This window comes from Podarcis vaucheri, assembly GCF_965113315.1.
Source record: "Podarcis vaucheri genome assembly, chromosome: 9".
NCBI classification, from domain to species: Eukaryota; Metazoa; Chordata; class Lepidosauria; order Squamata; family Lacertidae; genus Podarcis; species Podarcis vaucheri.
The window spans coordinates 54726340-54745920 of record NC_138767.1 but is presented as its reverse complement, the minus strand read 5'-3'; the positions used below and the strand labels follow the sequence as shown (position 1 = coordinate 54745920).

The 19581-nt window shown below is 42.9% G+C and overlaps 1 long non-coding RNA gene across 1 annotated transcript; it reads left to right on the top strand.

Annotated features, from left to right (window-relative positions):
* The first annotated feature begins 2596 nt into the window (after positions 1-2596).
* LOC309540978 lies at positions 2597-14182 on the top strand. The gene is made up of 2 exons (XR_014223598.1): positions 2597-2683; positions 13986-14182. It is a non-coding gene; the product is annotated as an uncharacterized lncRNA (long non-coding RNA).
* The last annotated feature ends 5399 nt before the right edge of the window (positions 14183-19581 follow it).

Here is a 19581-nt window from a genome sequence, read left to right as displayed (position 1 = left end):
TACTCCTCCATAATTTACCTAGCTTGTCATTCTTGATTGAATAGGTCTGCTGCTGCCTCTTGTGTCTTATCCTTTCAGAACCGAAGACTGCAGCATACATAGCAGAGCTTGCTGAGCTGTATGAAAGTCAAACCTTTTGCTCTGGTAGAAACTAATAAGACTAACAATAGCAATGCTCTGCTCACTTATGTACTGTGAGATATGGAAATGAAGAATTCCATTGCTACATTTATCAAACACCGAATCAGTGCTAGCATGAGACCATCTCTGGAGCCCAAGCTTTGTCAGCCTTTGTTCCTGGAATCTGTTTTCAGGGCCATGAAATAGACACGAGCTTCTGAGCATGTATAGCTTCTAAGGCAGGTTAGAACTCTGCAAATTCAAACAAATTCAGCACTATCAAATGAGGTGCCTGTTGCTGTATCTTCTTCTTCTTTGTCGATCACTCGTAGCCGAGTAAGATTGTGTTCCATAAACACGGTTTAAACAATGAGTCCATAAGTGGCTGTGGAGGCCAATTCTGGATCCACAGGTCCTTCCACAGTAGGGACATTGGTTTCCAGGCGGGAGTTGATCACGCTGTGGATTTGCCAAGCGTGCCTTCCTCTTAGTACGTTTCTCCCTTGCGTCCTGAGTTTGAGTGTCTTCAAAGCCCATGACACCTTTGGTAAAGGCTGTTCTCCAACTAGAGCGCTCACAGGCCAGTGTTGCCTGTTGCTGTATCAGTGTAGCCTATCTACATTTGACTAGAAGTCATCCCTACGGAATCCATCCAGTAAACCCCAAGCTACTCTTGCTTTGTCCTCTTCGTTGCCTGTTTCCATCACCCTTAAAACCTCAGATTTAGATGGTCATGAAGATCATTGAATTGAAGCCCATCTCATACCCTTTATCTTATACCACTCTCTCACCACTCCCCCATGCTATATGACCTACTCTGCTTCAGAGGTGACCATCCTTTTTCCTGATGAGGACTGCGTTCTTGTGTGAGTAATCTATTAGGGACTGCATGATGGTGGTGCGCAGGGACAGGGCTAAAGGTTGGTGGTGCCACTGTTCTCTTTTTTAATTTTACCACTCCCTCTCCCTCTCCTTCACTTCCAATTTTTCTCTCCTTGCCATCCATGTGAAATCAGGCTGAGGTCTATAGGTTGCCCATTCTTGGTCCATCAGGTTGCCCAGTTTTGTAGTGACGATAAACAGTAATGGCTCACATGAATGCTATCCTGAATTCTTTGGAGGAAAGCTGGGATGCTGCTGCTTCCACCAGACTTTACAGAGCAGACCTCACAATCTCTATTCAGAAATAAGTCCTATTAAATTCAGTGGGGCTTAGTCCAGGTAAGTGGGATGAGGACTGAAGCCCTTGTGGTTTTAGGACCAACAAGGAACTGCATTCAACTTGGGTGTGGCAAGAGAGGATGAGCTATTTAGAAGTCAGCCGGTTTTCTAATAATAACGGGAAGGTACTGGAAGCCAAAGCACTGGTATAATATGTTTGCAGGAGCTTTCTCTTAAAAAGATAAAATATGACTTGAATTCAGATACCTGACATAAAGCAAACCAGAAAGTGCCCAAAATTATCACTGAATAGAAGGAATGGGGGGAAAATATTGTTGAAGATACCATTGACTGCTACACATTTTCTGTAGGATTTTCAGAGTATGCTAGGAACTATTGCCATGGCAACTAGAGCAGCATTGCTATTGGAATTGCAGTGTATCTGCAAGGAAGTGATGCCATTCCTTCTCATGTTCACGTTGCCCATCTGCCAGGAAAGGGCATTGTTGTTTCAGGAAAGGTAAACTTATTATCTCACATAACTACTGCTGGCAAAGTGTAGAACTGACAAACACAGAAGGGGATTAGACAAATTCATGGAGGGGAAGGCTCTCGATGGTTACTAATTGTGATGGCCTTATAATGCATCCAGGATAAAAAAAATCAATGTGAAAATTCATCAACATTTTAGTGTGAATTTCTCCTAATGAACACATTTACTATGTACTTTTGACTAATGCACACATTTCTGCAAGCTATCGCTCCTAAAACAATGCATTTCTGTATGATTGTTTATTAATATCTTGTTTTTTGTGCACACTGTTCCCAAATATTTTTGTAAATATTGGTTGGAGGGTTGCATTGAAAAATTCAGATAAGTGCAAGTTTTGAAGGATAGCTGTATTTTGGTTTGGAAAGTGTGAATTTGATAGATTAGCCTTCAAATGAGTACTGAATTGAAATTCTCTTCCATCCCTAACAGACATGCAAGCAGATCTGGAAACAATCTGGTAGCACACTTTCCTCTACTTGTTCATCCTTTGAACACATCCTTTTAAAATTGCATTTTGTGGCTTGGATACAGGGTTTTGCATGCATGGTTTATCCCCGCTGTACAAGATGATAAATTAGCACACATGGAACTGATCACAGTCCGCACACATAATTTGTGGAATGGTAACTTACATTGTATATCTTCCCATGAATTGCAACACATACACACACACGTTGCTGCAATGCTGGTCATGCAGGTCAGTATTATCAGCTTTAAAAGTGATGATGAACTGTTTACATCATTCTCCCCGTCCCCAGAGGCTGAGTGGATAGTTGCATAGCCCCTCACCCGGCAATTTGGGCAGTTTCCTGATTCCAAATCCAGCTCCGGGCTTCACCTTCTATCAGAGTGAGTTGAACTGGTTCTCAACGGTAGACTTACTGCATTCCAAGTGACAGGTGTAACTCTGGAGAATTCACCCATGACTTTTAACAGCAACAAGAGACATGGCTCTGAGTGTTGTGCAATTTCAAGGAGTTCCTGCATGCTTAAAAACTTACACCCCCCCCCAACTATACTTGAGTAGCCATGTAAATTGGCTTATGTTTTATTGACTTCATATTTTCTAACAGGATCATGTGCCAACCTTCCCATCCCGTGCTATATTTCCACAGGTGCATTCAGAATGACATCCATTTGATGGAGACACATTAGTCAAACCCGACGCTGACATTTTCTATTTATAGAGTCACATAAGCGCATGCAGTTTTGAAAATTAGGGCTTACTTTTTCCGGTGTAAAACTGAAACGGTGCTGCCATAGGAATCCTGACATGATTTACTGCCAGCAAACGTGACCCCATGCTAAGCCTATTGGACCAGCGTACACCTGATGCTTGCTAGTAGTTGCCGCTCTCTGTAACTCAGTAACTCATTAAAAGAGAGAGAGAGAGAGCAAAGCGCACAGCGAAATAGTTACCACATGCTGGAAAATTAGCAATGTGGCATTCAAGCTTTTGTGTGGCATTGGATCAACAGATGGAAAAAGTTAAGTGTCGGCCTCGGTGCCCTGCATGTGTTTGCTCGAAGTGAATGAAAAGCTTATAAGGCGTGACATTATTTAATTTTTATAAAGTCTGTCACATCCAGTGAGATTTACAACACTTGCTTTAAAAATATCTCCTGCAGGTGCCTTCTGAACGTGTTCCAATTCAAACATTCCTGTGTGCACTTAAGCGACTGGACCCTATACCGCAGTATTTAAATCAAGTGCCATAGTAAAATGATTTAGTGTAATCCAATAGCATTTGAGGGATTTGGGTTGCAATATACAAGCAAAGAAGTACTTAGATATAATCTTCCAAAAACTGTTGAGTGATGTTGCAAAGGCCATGCTGGCTGGTTTGTACTGTGTGCTTACCCTGGACATCATTCATTTGTAAGTGCCTGTTTCTGGTCCAAACCTCCACAATGTGTGACCCAAATGCAGCCCACCAGCCCATGTATGATGATACACCAGAGGCTCTATAAACCTCTTGATATTGCTGCCTGCCTGAGTGTGGTCACCTTCTTCATTGTAGGTCTTGGTGTGTGTGTGTGTGTGTGTGTGTGTGTGTGTGTGTTACAAATTGTGTTGGCCAATTCTACAGTGTGGTCTTGATTCCAATAACTCAAATGTATTGGAATACAAGCATGCATTCATACTGCAGCTGTGATGCTACAATGGAAGTGAGGAAGGGGAAGTAACTCACAAAAGAGGTACCAAATAACATGGGATGCTGGAGGTGCTACAGTCACTAATTTGGATTGTGGCACCTCAGCTGATCTTCAGCTATTCCATGTGGACAAATCGCAGCAACCTCAGGGTTCAGTACATTACTCAAGTGGATGCCTGTGGGCACAATGGACATCTGAAGGTGGCTTGGACAGGTAGGTCATATAGGATAGCTCCAAGCAGACATCTTGCTCCCCAAAGGCCTGGAACTCAGCTTTATCTTTCTTGGGCTCTACTACGCTTCCTAGGCTCTACTCACTTCTTGAAGAGTGTGGGGCCTTCAAGGGATGAGAGACAGCATCCAGTCACTTCCAATACTGTGCATGGTTTTTGCTGGTAAACATAAACATGAGATGATGAGGCAATGAGATGTTATAAATGGCAGTAACTGACCATAACTGTTGCTGCATTCACACAGTAGCATAATAATAATAATAATAATAATAATAATAATAATAATAATAATAATATTTATACCCCACCCATCTGACTGGGTTTCCCCAGCCACTCTGGGCAGCTTACAGCACATATAAAAACATAAGAAAACATAAAACATTAAAAATTTCCTGATACAGGGCTGCCTTCAGATGTCTTCTAAAAGTTTTCTAGTTCTTTATCTCCTTGGCATCTGAAGGGAGAGCGTTCCACAGGGAGGGCACTACTACCGAGGAGGCCCTCTGCCTGGTTCTCTGTAACTTCGTTTCTCGCAGTGAGGAAACCAGCAGAAGACCCTCAGAGGAGGACTTCAGTTTCCAGGCTGAGCAATGGAGGTGGAGACGTTCCTTCAGGTATACTGGGCTGAGGCCGTATCCCATTGTTTCCCTAACTGTTAATTTCCACATTAAATTTGAGCTTTCACATAACACAAAAACTACTTCCAGAAAACTAATGAAATATAGTGCATGTTTAATACTCATTTCCACTTTTTTTTATTCCAGAAAAATACATTTGCAGCCCCCTTAACCCAGAAAATCATGGGAGTAAAGGGACAAAATTTGGGGTGATATACAAGCGCACAGTTATTTCCTGCCTTTTAAAATGATGGACTCTTTGGAGAACATGTGCATGTGCAGAAAGAGTGGGGGTGTAGCATGGTTGGATATTTGTTGTTGTGTCACACCATACCCAGTGGTGTGAATGAAATTTAGCATGACATGCCAGTTTATTGGTCAAAAAGTCACCGTTCTATTACATTACAGGTACTGCAGTGTGAAAGGAACATCGGAAAACAGGGCAGAAGTGCTAGCTTTATAATCAGGAAAACTAATGCAATATTCCCCATGTCTGAAAGCACACCCTGAGTTCTAATAATATTTATTGAAAAATGTTATGTCAAGAAACTTTGGTCGCATTTATGCTTTTGCTATACAGGGGAAAAGGTCATTCTTCCCACCAGATAGGTGAGATGATAATTCCCCATAAAATTTGTTTTCTGAAATCAAACGGCAGTTTTGCATTTTGAAAGGTAATGGTTCTCCGTAGCATCACATTTGAAGGACTGAAAAGGGATTATAATAGGCTACTCTTCCAAGGAACCTTGGCCATTTTTATTGTTTTCGATTATTTATTTATTTCATAACATTTATACCCTGCTTGTTTGACCAAACTGCAGGAGGCAGTGGAAGATAAGGAGTGCCTGGCGTGCTCTGGTCCATGGGGTCACAAAGAGTCGGACACGACTAAACAACAACAACATACCCTGCTTGATTGTAAAACAGCAACAACATCAAAGCAGTTTACAAAAGATAAAACAGTAAAACCCAGAAAAAAATTACAAACCTAAAATAAAACATGCAAAAGTTAAAATACAAAAACACATTAAAATTTACCTCAACTTTCTAAGCATCTGGTTGGGCTTGTCTTAAAAGGGATGCTTGGGAGCACATGCTAAGGATTCCCTGAGACCTTTAGGGATCTCTCAACTACAGATTGCAGGGTTATAACATAAAATATATACATGTTCACTTGAAAGAAGGCTCCCACTCTGGTGGCGACCAGACCCAGCCTTGCTTGGGCCTCTGATATCGTAGTGAACATCAGACCTTCAAGTCATTCAAACGGGTTATATGGGAGGAACTCATGACAGTTACTCCATCTTGAGTTTGCAGTGTACCTCTTACCCTTAATGGTGAACTCGCTTGATCCCTACAATGTCAAATGACAACAAGCAAGTGGGGGAAAGCTATTGGGGATTTAGCATCACAGACAGCAATCTTCCTTATCGTTTCACATTCCTTCAGGCACCACACTTTTCAAAGGAATCAGTTCACACATTCAGCTGCCAGTGATCAAATGTAGGGAAGTGATTATTTATGTGTTGGAATCAGCCTTTTCTTTTAAAAACAACAATTCATCTGTGTGATCACTGATCAGTGACTGCTTTGCTACTCTCTCAAGTGCCAGGTGGGATTGCGAAGATGAATATTCATGATCTAGAACTCTTATTGTTTAATTCATTCGAGTCTTCTACAAAAAAGCTTCCCTCATAAGCATGTTTGAACTGGGTAAAAAGTGGCACTTATTTACAATGGGAAAGATAATTTTATGCCAGATAAGTGCGGAAATTTTGACTCCCACAGGTATAGTGTCACAGGCTGGAAAATATATTATAACAATCCTCTCATTGATAAGCTTTTTCGGCTTGTGCTATGACACCTTTGACTGTCAGCATTTAGCTATTACTTATATTCGTTTGAAGTAGCTGCCAGGCGATCAAAAGCTTGGAAGAGCGGCTCAGTTTAACTACCTGTAAACATCAGGGGTCTTTAACTTGAGCACTTTCTTTTTATTATTATTTTCTGAGTTTTATGATAATGTAAAAATGAAAAGTAGAGCAGGCATTGTCAGGAAGTTGAACTGTACTCCTGAGGCTGGCTCTGGATGCATTGCATATTTCAAATTAGGCAGAAAGAGGTGACTTTTCAGCCTGGCCAGTGTAGCTATTATTGGCAGGTACTGAACCTTTTCTACGGCAAAGTTAACCTACTCACCCCTATTGCTCATTTGTTGTGTAAGGTCACTCAGCAAAGGTGCTTGAAATGAGATGAGACTATCCAGATAAGATCACTGGAAAAAGGATGATTATGCTTTAGCTGTCAGTAGACTTAACTTGGAAGAAAATTAACCATTTTGAGGATTTCTTCTTTTATACTTACAGGCCTTTCTGGCCTTTTTAACCCAGTTTAGTTAAAACATTCAGAGTCAGAAGCTAGTTTCAAATCCTAGTTAAATTCTGGCCGTAGTCATCATTCAATCTAACAGCAGATGCAACACTTACAAGGGTACACAGTGGAAGAGGAATTTAAGAACGTAACTCAGTGGTACAGCACATGCTTTGAATGCAGAATATCCTAGGTTCCATCTTCAGCGTCTCCAGGAAGAGCTAAAAAAAGCTAAGCTAGATGGAACAATGACCTGACCAGGGTCAGCCCATCCATGAGGCAAGGTGAGACGATCGCCTCAGGCAGCAGAATCCACAGGGGCAGCAGATCCTGATGTAAATCTTTATTCCCCCTTGTTCCTGTTGTAGATCTTCACTCACCCCTTCTTCTCTGGTAGGGAGGGTGGTAGTGGTATTTTTGTGGGTCACCTCAGGTGCCAAAATGTCTTGGGCTGGCCTTGGGTCTCACTGTATAAAGTAGTTTCCTATATTTCTTTTTGTATCAAATTAAACGTCAATCAATACCAGCTTTCTGTTTCCCTCACTGGCCAAATGCATTCAGAAAGCCCACTAGGGGAGGTTGAAGGCAATGGGACTTCTCTGGTGCTTCTGCTCAACAACTGATATTATGTGCCTTTCTTTCTCTGAAACTGGGGTTTTCATGAAGCAAAAATTGCTAGTAGCTATTGATGGGTCAAGCTTCCACAAATTTGTCTAGTATCCTTTTAAAGCTATCTAAATTAATGGATGCTACTGTACTTTGTGGTGGTGGATTCCATAAATGAATGTGTACATTAGGTGAAGAAATTCTTCTCTTCCTATGTCCTGAATCTGCTGCCCACCAAGTTCACTAGTTGATCCTAAGCTCTACGTACTATGAGGAAGTGAAAGAGAGAGCAAATATCTGCCAGTCCTCTTTGTCCGCACTATGCATAATTATATAGACCTCTCTTAGGACTGCTCTCCTCCCCACATCTTATTTACCTTTTTGATAAACTGAAAAGCCCCAAACAAGTCCTTGTAGAGAATGTGTTTTGTTTGGGAGGGATGTGGTGGGAGAGGAAGTAAACAAACCTGTGCAAGACTCCTGAATGATGGTTGCAAGGTGAAGGAACAGAGCTGCCCAGGGCACAGGCGGAGGAAAAGGAGTGCGGGGGGAGTGCACCGCCCCGACAGCGTGATCCAGGGGGGTGCCATTGTAGCTGCCCCCCTGCCCATGCTGGGCGCCCCACTCCCAGGACGCGCCTCAGCCCCTCCCCCGCCTGCTCTCCACTTCCCAGTGCTGAAGCATGAAGCTCCTCCACTGGCCCTGGGAATGACCATGCTTTCTCCTGAGGCATTATTGCATCTGATCAGAGACATACCAGCAGATGTGTGTCTTCTGACCCCGATCTGCCCTAAATGGTGCCCTAGCTGGCCATTTTTTAAAAATAAAGCCATTCTATCTACAATCTGATCAAAATCAAAGGGAATGGTGTTTGAGTAGGCTATGCTGATGTTTCGCCGGCATTTTTTGAGGGGCGATCTTTTAAAATGCATAGGTATTCATAGGGTGTCAAACCGTTAAATCTCTTTGCAACAGTTCCCTTTTTTTGCAACTGTCTTTATGCTCCAAGACAAAAGTTTAATTTTAGATCTGATAAGTTGGTTTTCTTTACAGAGCAGTCTTTGAGTTCCCCTTGAAAGCATCCCCTTGTCAGATAATAACCATAGCTCCATGGTTGACTGGGAATATTAAATTCTAACATTTCCACCTATCATTTTTCAGATATTCAAAAGTGATCGCTTCAGGCACTTCAGCTTTAATGATGCATGTTATGTCAGCCATCGAATCCCCTGCCTCCCCCTGTTTGCTATACAGAGGGTAGTTGCTGGTTTTGTTCTAGGGGCTCTTCCAGATGAGAGGTTTTTGAAGAATGGCCACGCCTTGTCCATTCACATTTGATGGAGGTCCAGATGAGATCACCATCCTTGTGCAATCAGCCTGTATTTTCCCCAGGGATTGCCCTATGTGTCCCCCTCCCACAGAAAATCTGATATAAATAAATAGATTGGAGCCATAATGGAAACTCTGCAGATGGAAAGGATCCTTATTGCCATTTTTGCTTCCATTTTAAAGACTCTTCTTCCTGGTTTCCACCTGATTAAATGCTTCCTCACTGCACTAGTGCTAATCCGATTGGTCGCCTAATTAGAGAGTTCCTATTGCCCGGTTTGTGCATTTTTAATTGATCCAGCTACAAAGAGGGAAAGAATGGTGGTTTCTTACAACATGGAGAATTTTAACTTTCTTTTAAAAAAGCGCAGTAATTGCCCACTCAGAGGGAAAGTCGCTTTGCATATGCTTGTTTACTGTCTCATGTTGGAAGGGGGGGGGGACAAGTTCCAGAAATAATTAAGCAACGTAGCAAAGGAGGGGAATAGGGGCTGTAGTGTAGGTGCTCTGTTGCAATTCAAGATGCAGCATAAAATGGAAAAGGAAGAATCGGAGAATGATGTGCCTTCTGTCCACCCCAGGTTATCTTTTGAGTGAACGCTTCCTTTGCCTTTTTGTTCGTCTCACCCCGACTCTTTTCTAATAAAGTATAATAAAATACATGCAGCTAGAGACAAACTTATCTCCTCTCTGTTCTAGAAAGCAAACCTGTTAAAAGGTAGCATTTGTGCAGCCAGTGCCAGAGGCTCGAATAGTTGGGTTATGGTTATATGCCTTCAGAAGCAGGAGGAGATTGCCAGGAGTGTAACTCAGGAGACAGAGAGGCTTCCAGGTTAACTCTGCTTCCTCCTAGTCTCTCTCCTTAGATGGTATGTGCCTCCCAGCTAAAAAAAAATGCTAATTGTAAAATGGGGAGGGGTGCAGCAACTGAAATGGTCAAGCCCAGAGGAGACCCACTGATGGTCTGCTGCTTGGCAGGCCCTCAAAAATCTTGACCTTGTTTTGAGCATTTGCACAAACTATCTAGAGCAAAGACACTGTCTTAAGGCTGAAACACTTCCAGTAATTAAACTCTAGGTAAGCTACCTGGAAATCACTTGGGGAACAATGCCAGCATTCCTGCCCAGATCTTAATTAAAGAAGAGCAAGCTAGCAGTGAGTGGTGCTATTAGCAGAATTAATGCACACTTTCCTAGAGTTGTGGGCATCATACTGCCTCAAACTTTCATCTGGATATTATCTTGCGGGCTGTATCATGAGGCGAGAGCTCATTCCGCAAACCAAATTGTTCTAATAAGGCTATTAACACATTGCCAAAAAGCAAGAAAAGTGTCTCCAAAAAAGGGGACGGATTTACATAAAGCGTACATGCTAATTTTTATCAATGGATGCAAGTTCAGAAGTAATTACTGTAATTGAAAAAGAAATATATCTCACTGCAGAGTGGAAGAGCGCTGGCACTTCCAGTCGGTCGCTTTTTTGCATCACATACCGTCAGGTTGAGGTTGAGCAATTAAAGTTGAGATGGAGGTCTTGTGCAACAAACCCACTTCCCCAAAAATTGGACTTCTTGAAATGTGGAAAGTGCCCTTGAAAGTTTGGGACAGCATTTGTTTTGACGCACCATTATCTAACCTCACCCAAGCAAGTTGGAATGAATGCTCATTAAATAGGCAACATATGGGGACATTCGTGAATGCATGAAGCTGTTGACATGGCAGGTGACCACTTCATAGAAATGTAGAGACTAGGGCTCTGCTGTTGGCTGTTTGATGTATCGGCACAGCAGTAGACAGCACCCACATCCAGTTTGGCTGAATGCACCTTGCCAAATGGCTCCAGTTGGATTGCACACCTGAATGGGAATACCCTCGTGCGGCAGTGCTGTGCATAAGCATTCATAAAGCACAGCATTGGCAGCACATGCATGCACACCACATCCACAGTGCAGCTGCCGCTCTAAAGCGATGCCTCAGTTGCACATGTGCATTAAGACAGATTGTATACTAACAGGAGGTGAAATAACAGGCTTTGTTGGCATCCCTCCCCCCTGGCTTTCTGTCCTTTAGCTCTGGCAACAGATCAAAAGGGTAAGACATGGTGGGAGCAGCAACCTGATATCCAGTGCAAAGCTTGCAAGCACTAAGACAGTGCTGAAATCCTCTGAAGTCCTACCCACTGAATGAAACTCCTAAGAAATACAGTCGTACCTTGGTTTTGGAATGGCTTAGTTCCCGAAAGTTTTGGCTCCTAAATGTCGCAAACCTGGAAGTGACTCTTCCGGTTTGCGGACTATTTTGGGAAGTCGAACTGGGCTTCTGCAGCTTCCAATTGGCTGCAGGAGCTTCTGGCAGCCAATCGGAAGTCGTGCTTTGGTTTCCAAATGTTTTGGAAGTCAAACAGACTTCCGGAATGGATTCTGTTCGGCTTCCAAGGTATGAATGTGCAGTCATACCTTGAGTTGATTGTGCTTTGGGTTGAGCGCGTTCGAGTTGCGCTCCGTGGCAACCCGGAAGTAATGGAGCGCGTTACTTCCATGTTTCGCCGTTTGCGCATGTGCAGACCCTTTAAATGACACCACACGCACGCACGGAAGCGGTGAAATGTGACCCGCGCACATGCAGACGTGCCATCGCGTCTTATGTTCCATTCGGCATGCCAACGGGGCTCCAGAACGGATCCCGTTCGCATCCTGAGGTACCACTGTACACAGAATTAACTCCTGTACCATTTCCATACAATTATAAGCATATCTATCTATCTATCTATCTGTCTAGTTATCTAGCTATCTAGCTATCTAGCTATCTAGCTAGCTATCTGATACTGCTTCTTGATTCAGAATAGGTAGTCTACATCCTCATCAGATTGATAAAGGTGCAATAAAAGCACAACTCCATCACAAAAAGGCCCCTTTTCTCTAGAGGGGCCTGAGCAGTTGTGTCCATTAATGCAACTCTCCTAAAGAGAGGCCCTTGCTTGTCATTATAGTTTATCTGCTCTTGGCACCTGTAGGAATCCCATGCAATACTGCACCTGTCCTGCACTGAAAAGGCGAATGCAGAATTGACAACACTTGCTTGCACTTATACCCACTGGAATCCCCATTAAGGTCCATAAGGAACCCTATCTCTCTCCTCTCATGTCTCCAAGAAGTTGTAAAGCATTATGCCCTAGTCCCGCATGAACGAGTTCTTTGAACGGTCTGGTGTGATAAAAAATTTAAGCAATAATTTAGACAAGACATAATTAAGTGAACAGGGCTAATAAAACTCAGTTGGAATATTGTCAAGATATAAAAATGTGAATACCCCCTGAAGTATACTTGTTCAATGATGTCTGCCCATTCAAGAATAGAGGTCCCTTCACTTGAATACACGTTTGCTGTCATTCTGTGATGGCTTAGCTAATGGGACATCCCTGTTCCTGTTGAATATTTCATTAGCATAGGTTTCTCACTTGTCGCAGTTGTCAAAAGCATCACAGTTGATATGGCTTCTTAGTCCTGAAGCTTGCATTTTTTCTGGTCTGTTGAACAGCCTTTGGTTTAGACCGTAGGACTGCAAAAAGGACAAGTGTCCAAATCAGCCGTCTCCAACATTTGTATGTAGTTTCCAATGTGCACACCTAAGTTAAGACAAGTCTAGGCTTGAATCAATTCACTTTCTGCACTGAGGCCTGCCTATATGTGACACTTTCTAATATCCAAAATTTTCTTTCCTATGCTTATTCCTTATAACGTAGTTTTGCAACTCTGGGTTATTTTTTCCATTATCATTCGTAAAACACCCATATTCTCTGGGTGCTTAACACTAATAATAATATCATTATCAACAGCAGCAACAAATAAGGACTATTGCAGTGTGGCGTGTTCTTGTTCAATGTACCAGCCAGCTGTGCTCTTTTTGAGAATACTCCATTCCACACCACGCCCAACTAAGCATTTTGTGGCCACTGAGCAAGCCAAGCTCAGTCCTCACTGGGCTGGGAGGGGGAGTCTAAAGGTTTTTGCTACTTCTGCAAAATAAGATTTCCCCATTGTGCTGATACCCCCTCCTTGTTTCTCAGTGGCCTGTTTTGGCTACCACCCTGTTAATACTCATCAGCTGAGTTCACCATTAGAGGGTGAAACCAACAAACAAATATAGAGTTTTTTTACTATGTGTAGGATTGCACTGTGAACAAGCAGCCGGTTTGAGCATCCTGCTTACATGGAACTGGGTAATTCCTACGAAATAAAAATGCACTTTCTTATAACCAGGTACCACACAAAAAAGAAGTAAAGATTGTACCAGTGATGCTTACAATTGCATTGTAAGGCAGGCCATGCCTATCATCACCCTCGTCTTGCAAACACAGGGGCTAGCATAGGCTTACCTTGGGCCCATTTGTGTTTGGTTCAGTGTTGAACACAAAATTGGGGTGAACAGCACCTTCATTTACTGGCTGTGGGGCAGGGATCGCAAATGTGATGCTCTGCAAATGTTGTGGACTGCAACTCCTGTCAGCCCCAGACAACATGGCCAATGGTCAGGAATGATGGGAATTGTAGTCCAAAACCTCTGGAGGGTACCATGTTGGGTACTCTAGAGGCACCTGGCTGGTTGCTCTTGGAAATGGAAAGTTGGACTAGATGGGCCCTTGACCTGCTCCATAAAGACAATGACTATTTTCATATATACAGACCAGCCTTTTGGCTTTGAAAGCACCAGGTGCCTATTCTATAGGAAAGGAGACCATTCAACTGATACCAGTGCCCGCAGCCAGCATACCTCTCCTTTATGGCTGTTGTCACTCACACTGTCTACTCACCCTTTCAATTTCTCCTCTTGTCCACCGCATAGGACTTGTAAGTAAGGAAAACAAATGAGAAATGGCAAACCTTATGGGTACATTCTTTTGGACGGCCTTTTGTACATGTCAGTTCGACTACACAAATGGAAAGGGAAGGATGTTGGATGGATGAAGAGGATGTATGCGTTGACATTTGGCACTTTTTACTTGTGATGAGAAAAGAAATGAATAAAAATGGTAAAGCCCAGCAATGACCCCATTTATGTCAATCTCTATCTGCCTAAGAGTTTAACTATCATGGGATTGCTGATGGTGGAGGGAGAGAGAGAATGAGAATTTATTACGGCTGTATCCTGCAATGACCTTTTGCTTCCTGAGTGATAGATCAAGAGTGGAGATAAAGGTCATGTCATAAGACAGCTATCAAATCCTTCCATTAGCTGATCATCTGTATTATTTATAAAGTCCTTTTCTGAAAGGCACCCTTGGAAGTTGTGTAAAGGCGCTCCAATGAGAACAAGGCAACACAACTAAGCCTAAGGAAAACAAACCCAATGTGATTTTCCGGAAAGAACAACTAAATAACATAAAATATATGCTGTGTAGATAAAACGGAGCAGGGACCAAAATAACAACAACAAGAATGATGAATCAAGAGTCCAGAAAAGTCTCCAGGTCTTTAAGAGGTGTTAAAAGCTGGATATTGTCTTTGCCTCTTGAACTACCCAGGGAAGCACATTCCAAAGGGCAGGTTCTACAAAGGAGAATGCCTTCTTCTCTCTTGAACCAAGCGACAGTCCTCTGGTCATTGAATGAGCAGCATGGCTTCTTTGGAAGATCTTGAGACTTGGCTTAGCATGTACTAGGGAAGGCAGGTGGATTTAACCAAAGCAGCTAAATGGGTAGAAGAAATATCCTTCTGACTATTGGATGCTGAGCATGAACAACAGAGGCAAGCTGTTGACTTCAGACCTTCTTGAAAAGTTCCTCATTGGGGATAATGGGATATGTAGTCGAACAGCCTCTAGGACTACAGGTCCCCTTTCTGAGAAGTAGTTCTTCTTTAGTGCAGATTGACCCCTTTCAGTGGGTATAATCTATTGTTCCTGTTTCCAGAGGAGGAGGAACTCCTTTCTAAACATTGTCTTTTTAGCTCCATCTTGTTTCGCTAGAGTAATTATTACAGGAATTGATCTGTAAGTACTCAGTCCACCATCCTTTTCTTTCAGTATGGCTTGCACGAGTCTTTCCTCCTCTTTTTCTATGAGCTTGTATATAAATCAGCCAAACCAAGGCAAGCCTACTTGGGTCAAAAAGCCATGCCCGTCTGGGAGTCTGTTTAACTAGTCATTCAAATTGGGGGGCAAGAAGAAAGGGTAAAAACAATAAACAACGTTCAAAGCTGGGTAATTAGGGGACCCATTGAAATCAGGAAACTGGGACAGCTCGAGAGGAACAGGAAGAACAGAGCCTGCTTTTACACATTTTAGTCAATTCATTAGGGGAAATTTGGAAAGAAATCAAACACTCTTGTTATTGCCTGTCTGAATGAAACAAAGCACTGTTGGCATTTGTTTCTGCTTGATGGTATTTTTTTTTAAAAAAAAGGACTCAGAAAAGCGTGAAAGATGTGTTCTATCTGTAGCTATAAAATATTCATAAAAGTAGGCAGTTCTGTCGCTTTTGGGGCTATAATGTTTTATCACATATGGGGCTATAGGGGAGTGATAAAAGCAGGCTGTTCTGTCACTTACGGGGCTCTGGGGAGCGAAACTTCTGTGAATTGGCCCTGCACATTGACCTCGAATGTAATTTGTGTCTGTTGGGTACATGTGCTTAAGGCTATTGATTTGACTGGATTTGATTGGACTGAGTGCAGGGTTGTATTTTAGTGCTATAATCCATCAAATGAAACCCCTCTCCAGAATCAGCCTTCTATGCATAAATTCTCCCCTGGAGCGGCTTTGCCTAGGGTGCTCTGCTGGTGGTTTCTGTTGCTGTGTCTAGCTCTTGGGTCCACACCTGACATTACTTTTGCTGGACTAGATTATGTTCTTTTGAGCATTTATCCTCATTTGCTTCTACAAGGCTTATGTGGAGGTTAGACTATGAATGGTCTTTCCTGAGGATTTGTTCTGATTAATTTGTGGAATTGATATATATATATATATATATATAAATTATTATTATTAATTAAATTTGTATACCGCCCTATACCCATACGTCTTAGGGTGGTTCACAACATAAAATTACAATATGCAAAACACAAAATACACATCATCCCGATATGCTTGTGGGATGATTCCCCATTAAGCATGCACTCATCCCACACTTTTCAGTGCCATACCACTTTCCTAACAGCAAAACGTCAGTTTCTTTTTTTAAAATGTAGATTGTTTTGCTAGGGTGACAGAGTGCTTTAATTCACTTTAATTGTGTTCGTCTAAATTTTTGGCACGAGCTTGACTCCCACCTGCAAAATAGAGACAATCTGGAGGCAGGCTTTCACCAAACACACAGTGAGGAACTAAGGATGGGGAGAAATTTTATTCAGTTCACATTTAAAGGTGAACCTCTCTTATTCATAGAATCATAGAATTTTTGAGTTCAAAGGAACCATGAAAGTCACCTAGTCCAACCCCCTGCAATGCAGGAATCTTTTTACCCAACATGGGGCTTGAACCCACAACCTTGAGAACAAGAGCCTCATGCTCTACCAATTGATGTACTTTCCAAAACAATACGTGAACCAAAATGTAGCCACCCTTTTGAAATTTGCACTTCTCTGAATTTTGCAATGCAGTTCTCCCGCTGGTGCGCAAAAATTCACATACTGAGGTAAACTTTACATTAAAATGCATAAAATAGTGAAAATAACATACAAAATGCGTGGTATTAGGCAGAATTGCATACATATAACTGGTAATTGAGATTGGGGGTGCCCCGATCATACTTGGTTTCAATCCCCGTCGCATTTCCTGCTGTGAGATTCCAGACATGTTTCTCGTTGATAATTTATTTATTTATTTATTTTCTTATTACAATTAAAACCCATCTTTTGAGCTCATGGCTTTGCCCCTCTTCATATTATCCTCACAACAACCCGGTGAGGCGCGTTTGGTGGAGAGGTAAAAAGAGAGCTGGTGATTGGCCCAAGGTTACTCAGTGTGCCGAGTGGGGATTTGAACTCTGGTCTCCCAGGTCATAGTCTGGCACTCTAACCGCTATAGCACACTGGCTCTGTGTTCCAGACACAAATGTGTGGACCACTGGAAAGCTGGTGGTGGTGAGGTACAGTGGTACCTCAGGTTACATACGCTTCAGGTTACAGACTCCGCTAACCCAGAAATATTACCTCGGGTTAAGAACTTTGCTTCAGGATGAGAACAGAAATCGTGCTCTGGTGGCACGGCAGCAGCGGGAGGCCCCATTAGCTAAAGTGGTGCTTCAGGTTAAGAGCAGTTTCAGGTTAAGAACGGACCTCCAGAACGAATCAAGTACTTAACCTGAGGTACCACTGTAGATGCAATGGAAAAGCAGTGATAGAGAAAGGGTTAGGTGCACTCCAAATCTTTCTCTCTGAAAAAGGCCTCCTTTTGATTGCTGCTGTGTGAGTATAAGTGAAGTGGTTTGGGAAAACTCAAAAAGCGGGATATAAAATTCAGAGTATTGTGTTTATTATGTCTATTTCTGTATTAAAGGAGAACGATGGAGACAAGAAGAAAGGGAAAAAATAGTAAGGAGTGGCTAGATGGCAATGCTGCAGCGAAATTAAAATCTCATTCCAATATATTATAATAAAATATACATTAACATTTAAGTTTGATGTCAAGGGACATAGTTTAGTTCTATGAGGCTGGAGTCAAGATTTTTATACGGAGGAATAAATCTTGCAAAATATACTCAGCTGGGCTTTTTGAATAGAAATAGAATATTAGTGGAAGATGGGGACACAATAGATTACCAGATTTTTGTGAACTGACTGATATTAACATGCTTCTGAAATGTTAATTTGTATTTCCATGGGTAGGAGCTGGAGTGCAGACTTAAAACCTGCTAAAGGATTAGAATATGAAACAAGGGGAAATGGGATTTTGCTGTAAACCTGAATTGCCCAGCAGGCTTTCGAAACTGGAACCCATCCAGTCTGACAGCTACAGATAGAAGGCAGCTTCTCACGGTACTTTTCCTACGTACTCAGTCTGCCCGAGTTCAGTGCACACATGCTGCCATGTTTGTGCACGTTTCTTGGTGTGAAGATTGTCTTCTTCACCCTGCATTGGACCAGAGGCTCACCTTGTGCCCTTTGAGTTTCCCCATCTTTGACTCCAGCCTCCTAGCACTCCTTTTTAAGCAGGAAGAGGATGTTAGCAAGCTGATGGACCTCTTCTGCTGAAAGCTCCTTTGTGTTTATGACTTGTGTACGCTTTATGACTTTTCTTCTTTCTCCCTGAGGGTGCTTCCTCATGGGAGGTTCATTGTGAACTTGGTGACATTCCTGCATGCAAGCTTCCCCCCTTCAAAACACCATCCCATAACCTTTTCTCATTTAATCCTGAATTACCTTTTCCAGGTAAGATCCTCCCTCTATTGTGTGGGCAGGTAATCCCTCCCCTACCTGGCCTGGTCTCCTTGGCAACGCTTCCCCCAGGTGGGATTGGACAACTGACTGAGGTAGGCGGAGACCTCCAGGTATCCCACCTGAGGGAAGGCAAAGCCAAGCCTATGCTGATGGGGCCGCTCCAGATTCAGGGCTGTGCGCGTCCACACAAAGGGCGCCCCCCGTTTTAAGCGTGGAGCGGTCATTCCCATTTAATCCTGAATTACCTTTTCCACATTTGTTTGATTTATTGGATTTCCCACAGAAATGGCAAATAAAGTGTGTTCTCATTAAAAGAGAGCTTGTGTTGCGGTTGGGGCCAGCCAAGCCACCCCTCTGTTGCTGGGCGGGTTAGGATAGATGGCCTCTAGCAGGGATTGGTAGATGGTGTTGCTGGGGTAAAACTGATGTTGCCATTTAGGGGAAGGGAACAGAGGTTTTTTAAGCATTGCACGCAGCGTGAGAGCTTTCACTTTTGCTGCGTGCAACGGATCACCTGCCTACCCTCCCTTATTTTGTTATGGTGTGTTGACCTTGCTATGCCTGTCATGGGGTTGTCTGCTGTTGGGGCAGGGGCCTGGTAGGAATTTTGTCCATTTGGCTGATTGGCTGGTGCCATTTGGTTTTTGCCTACTGCGTAGCAAATCGTCACAACTTGTAAGGTTGCAGTTAGGCATTGGTTAAATAATTGGTTGGAGGAGGGGTAAGGATTGGCTGGGCCTGCCCCTCCAATGGTGCTGCTGCAAGTGAATTCCATTAAAGGAATTCAGGGGCTTGCCATCCTTTCGTCCAAACCCCTGGAATCGGATTTGGGCCGTGCAAGCCCCTGGGAGCATGAGGGGAAAAGGTGAGAGCCTGTGGCGCAGCTCCACTTTCTACCCAATATTGTTTCCCCTCACTGACTTTTACTGGAATCCAGAAGTCAGTTCTGTCCCCAGGCGGGGGGACAGATAGTCCTAACCAATGCCTAAGCAACCATTCACATCCATGTATGTTAATAAAGTTGTGGCCAAAATTATGCCAAAAACCTTAAACAAAAATTCTGT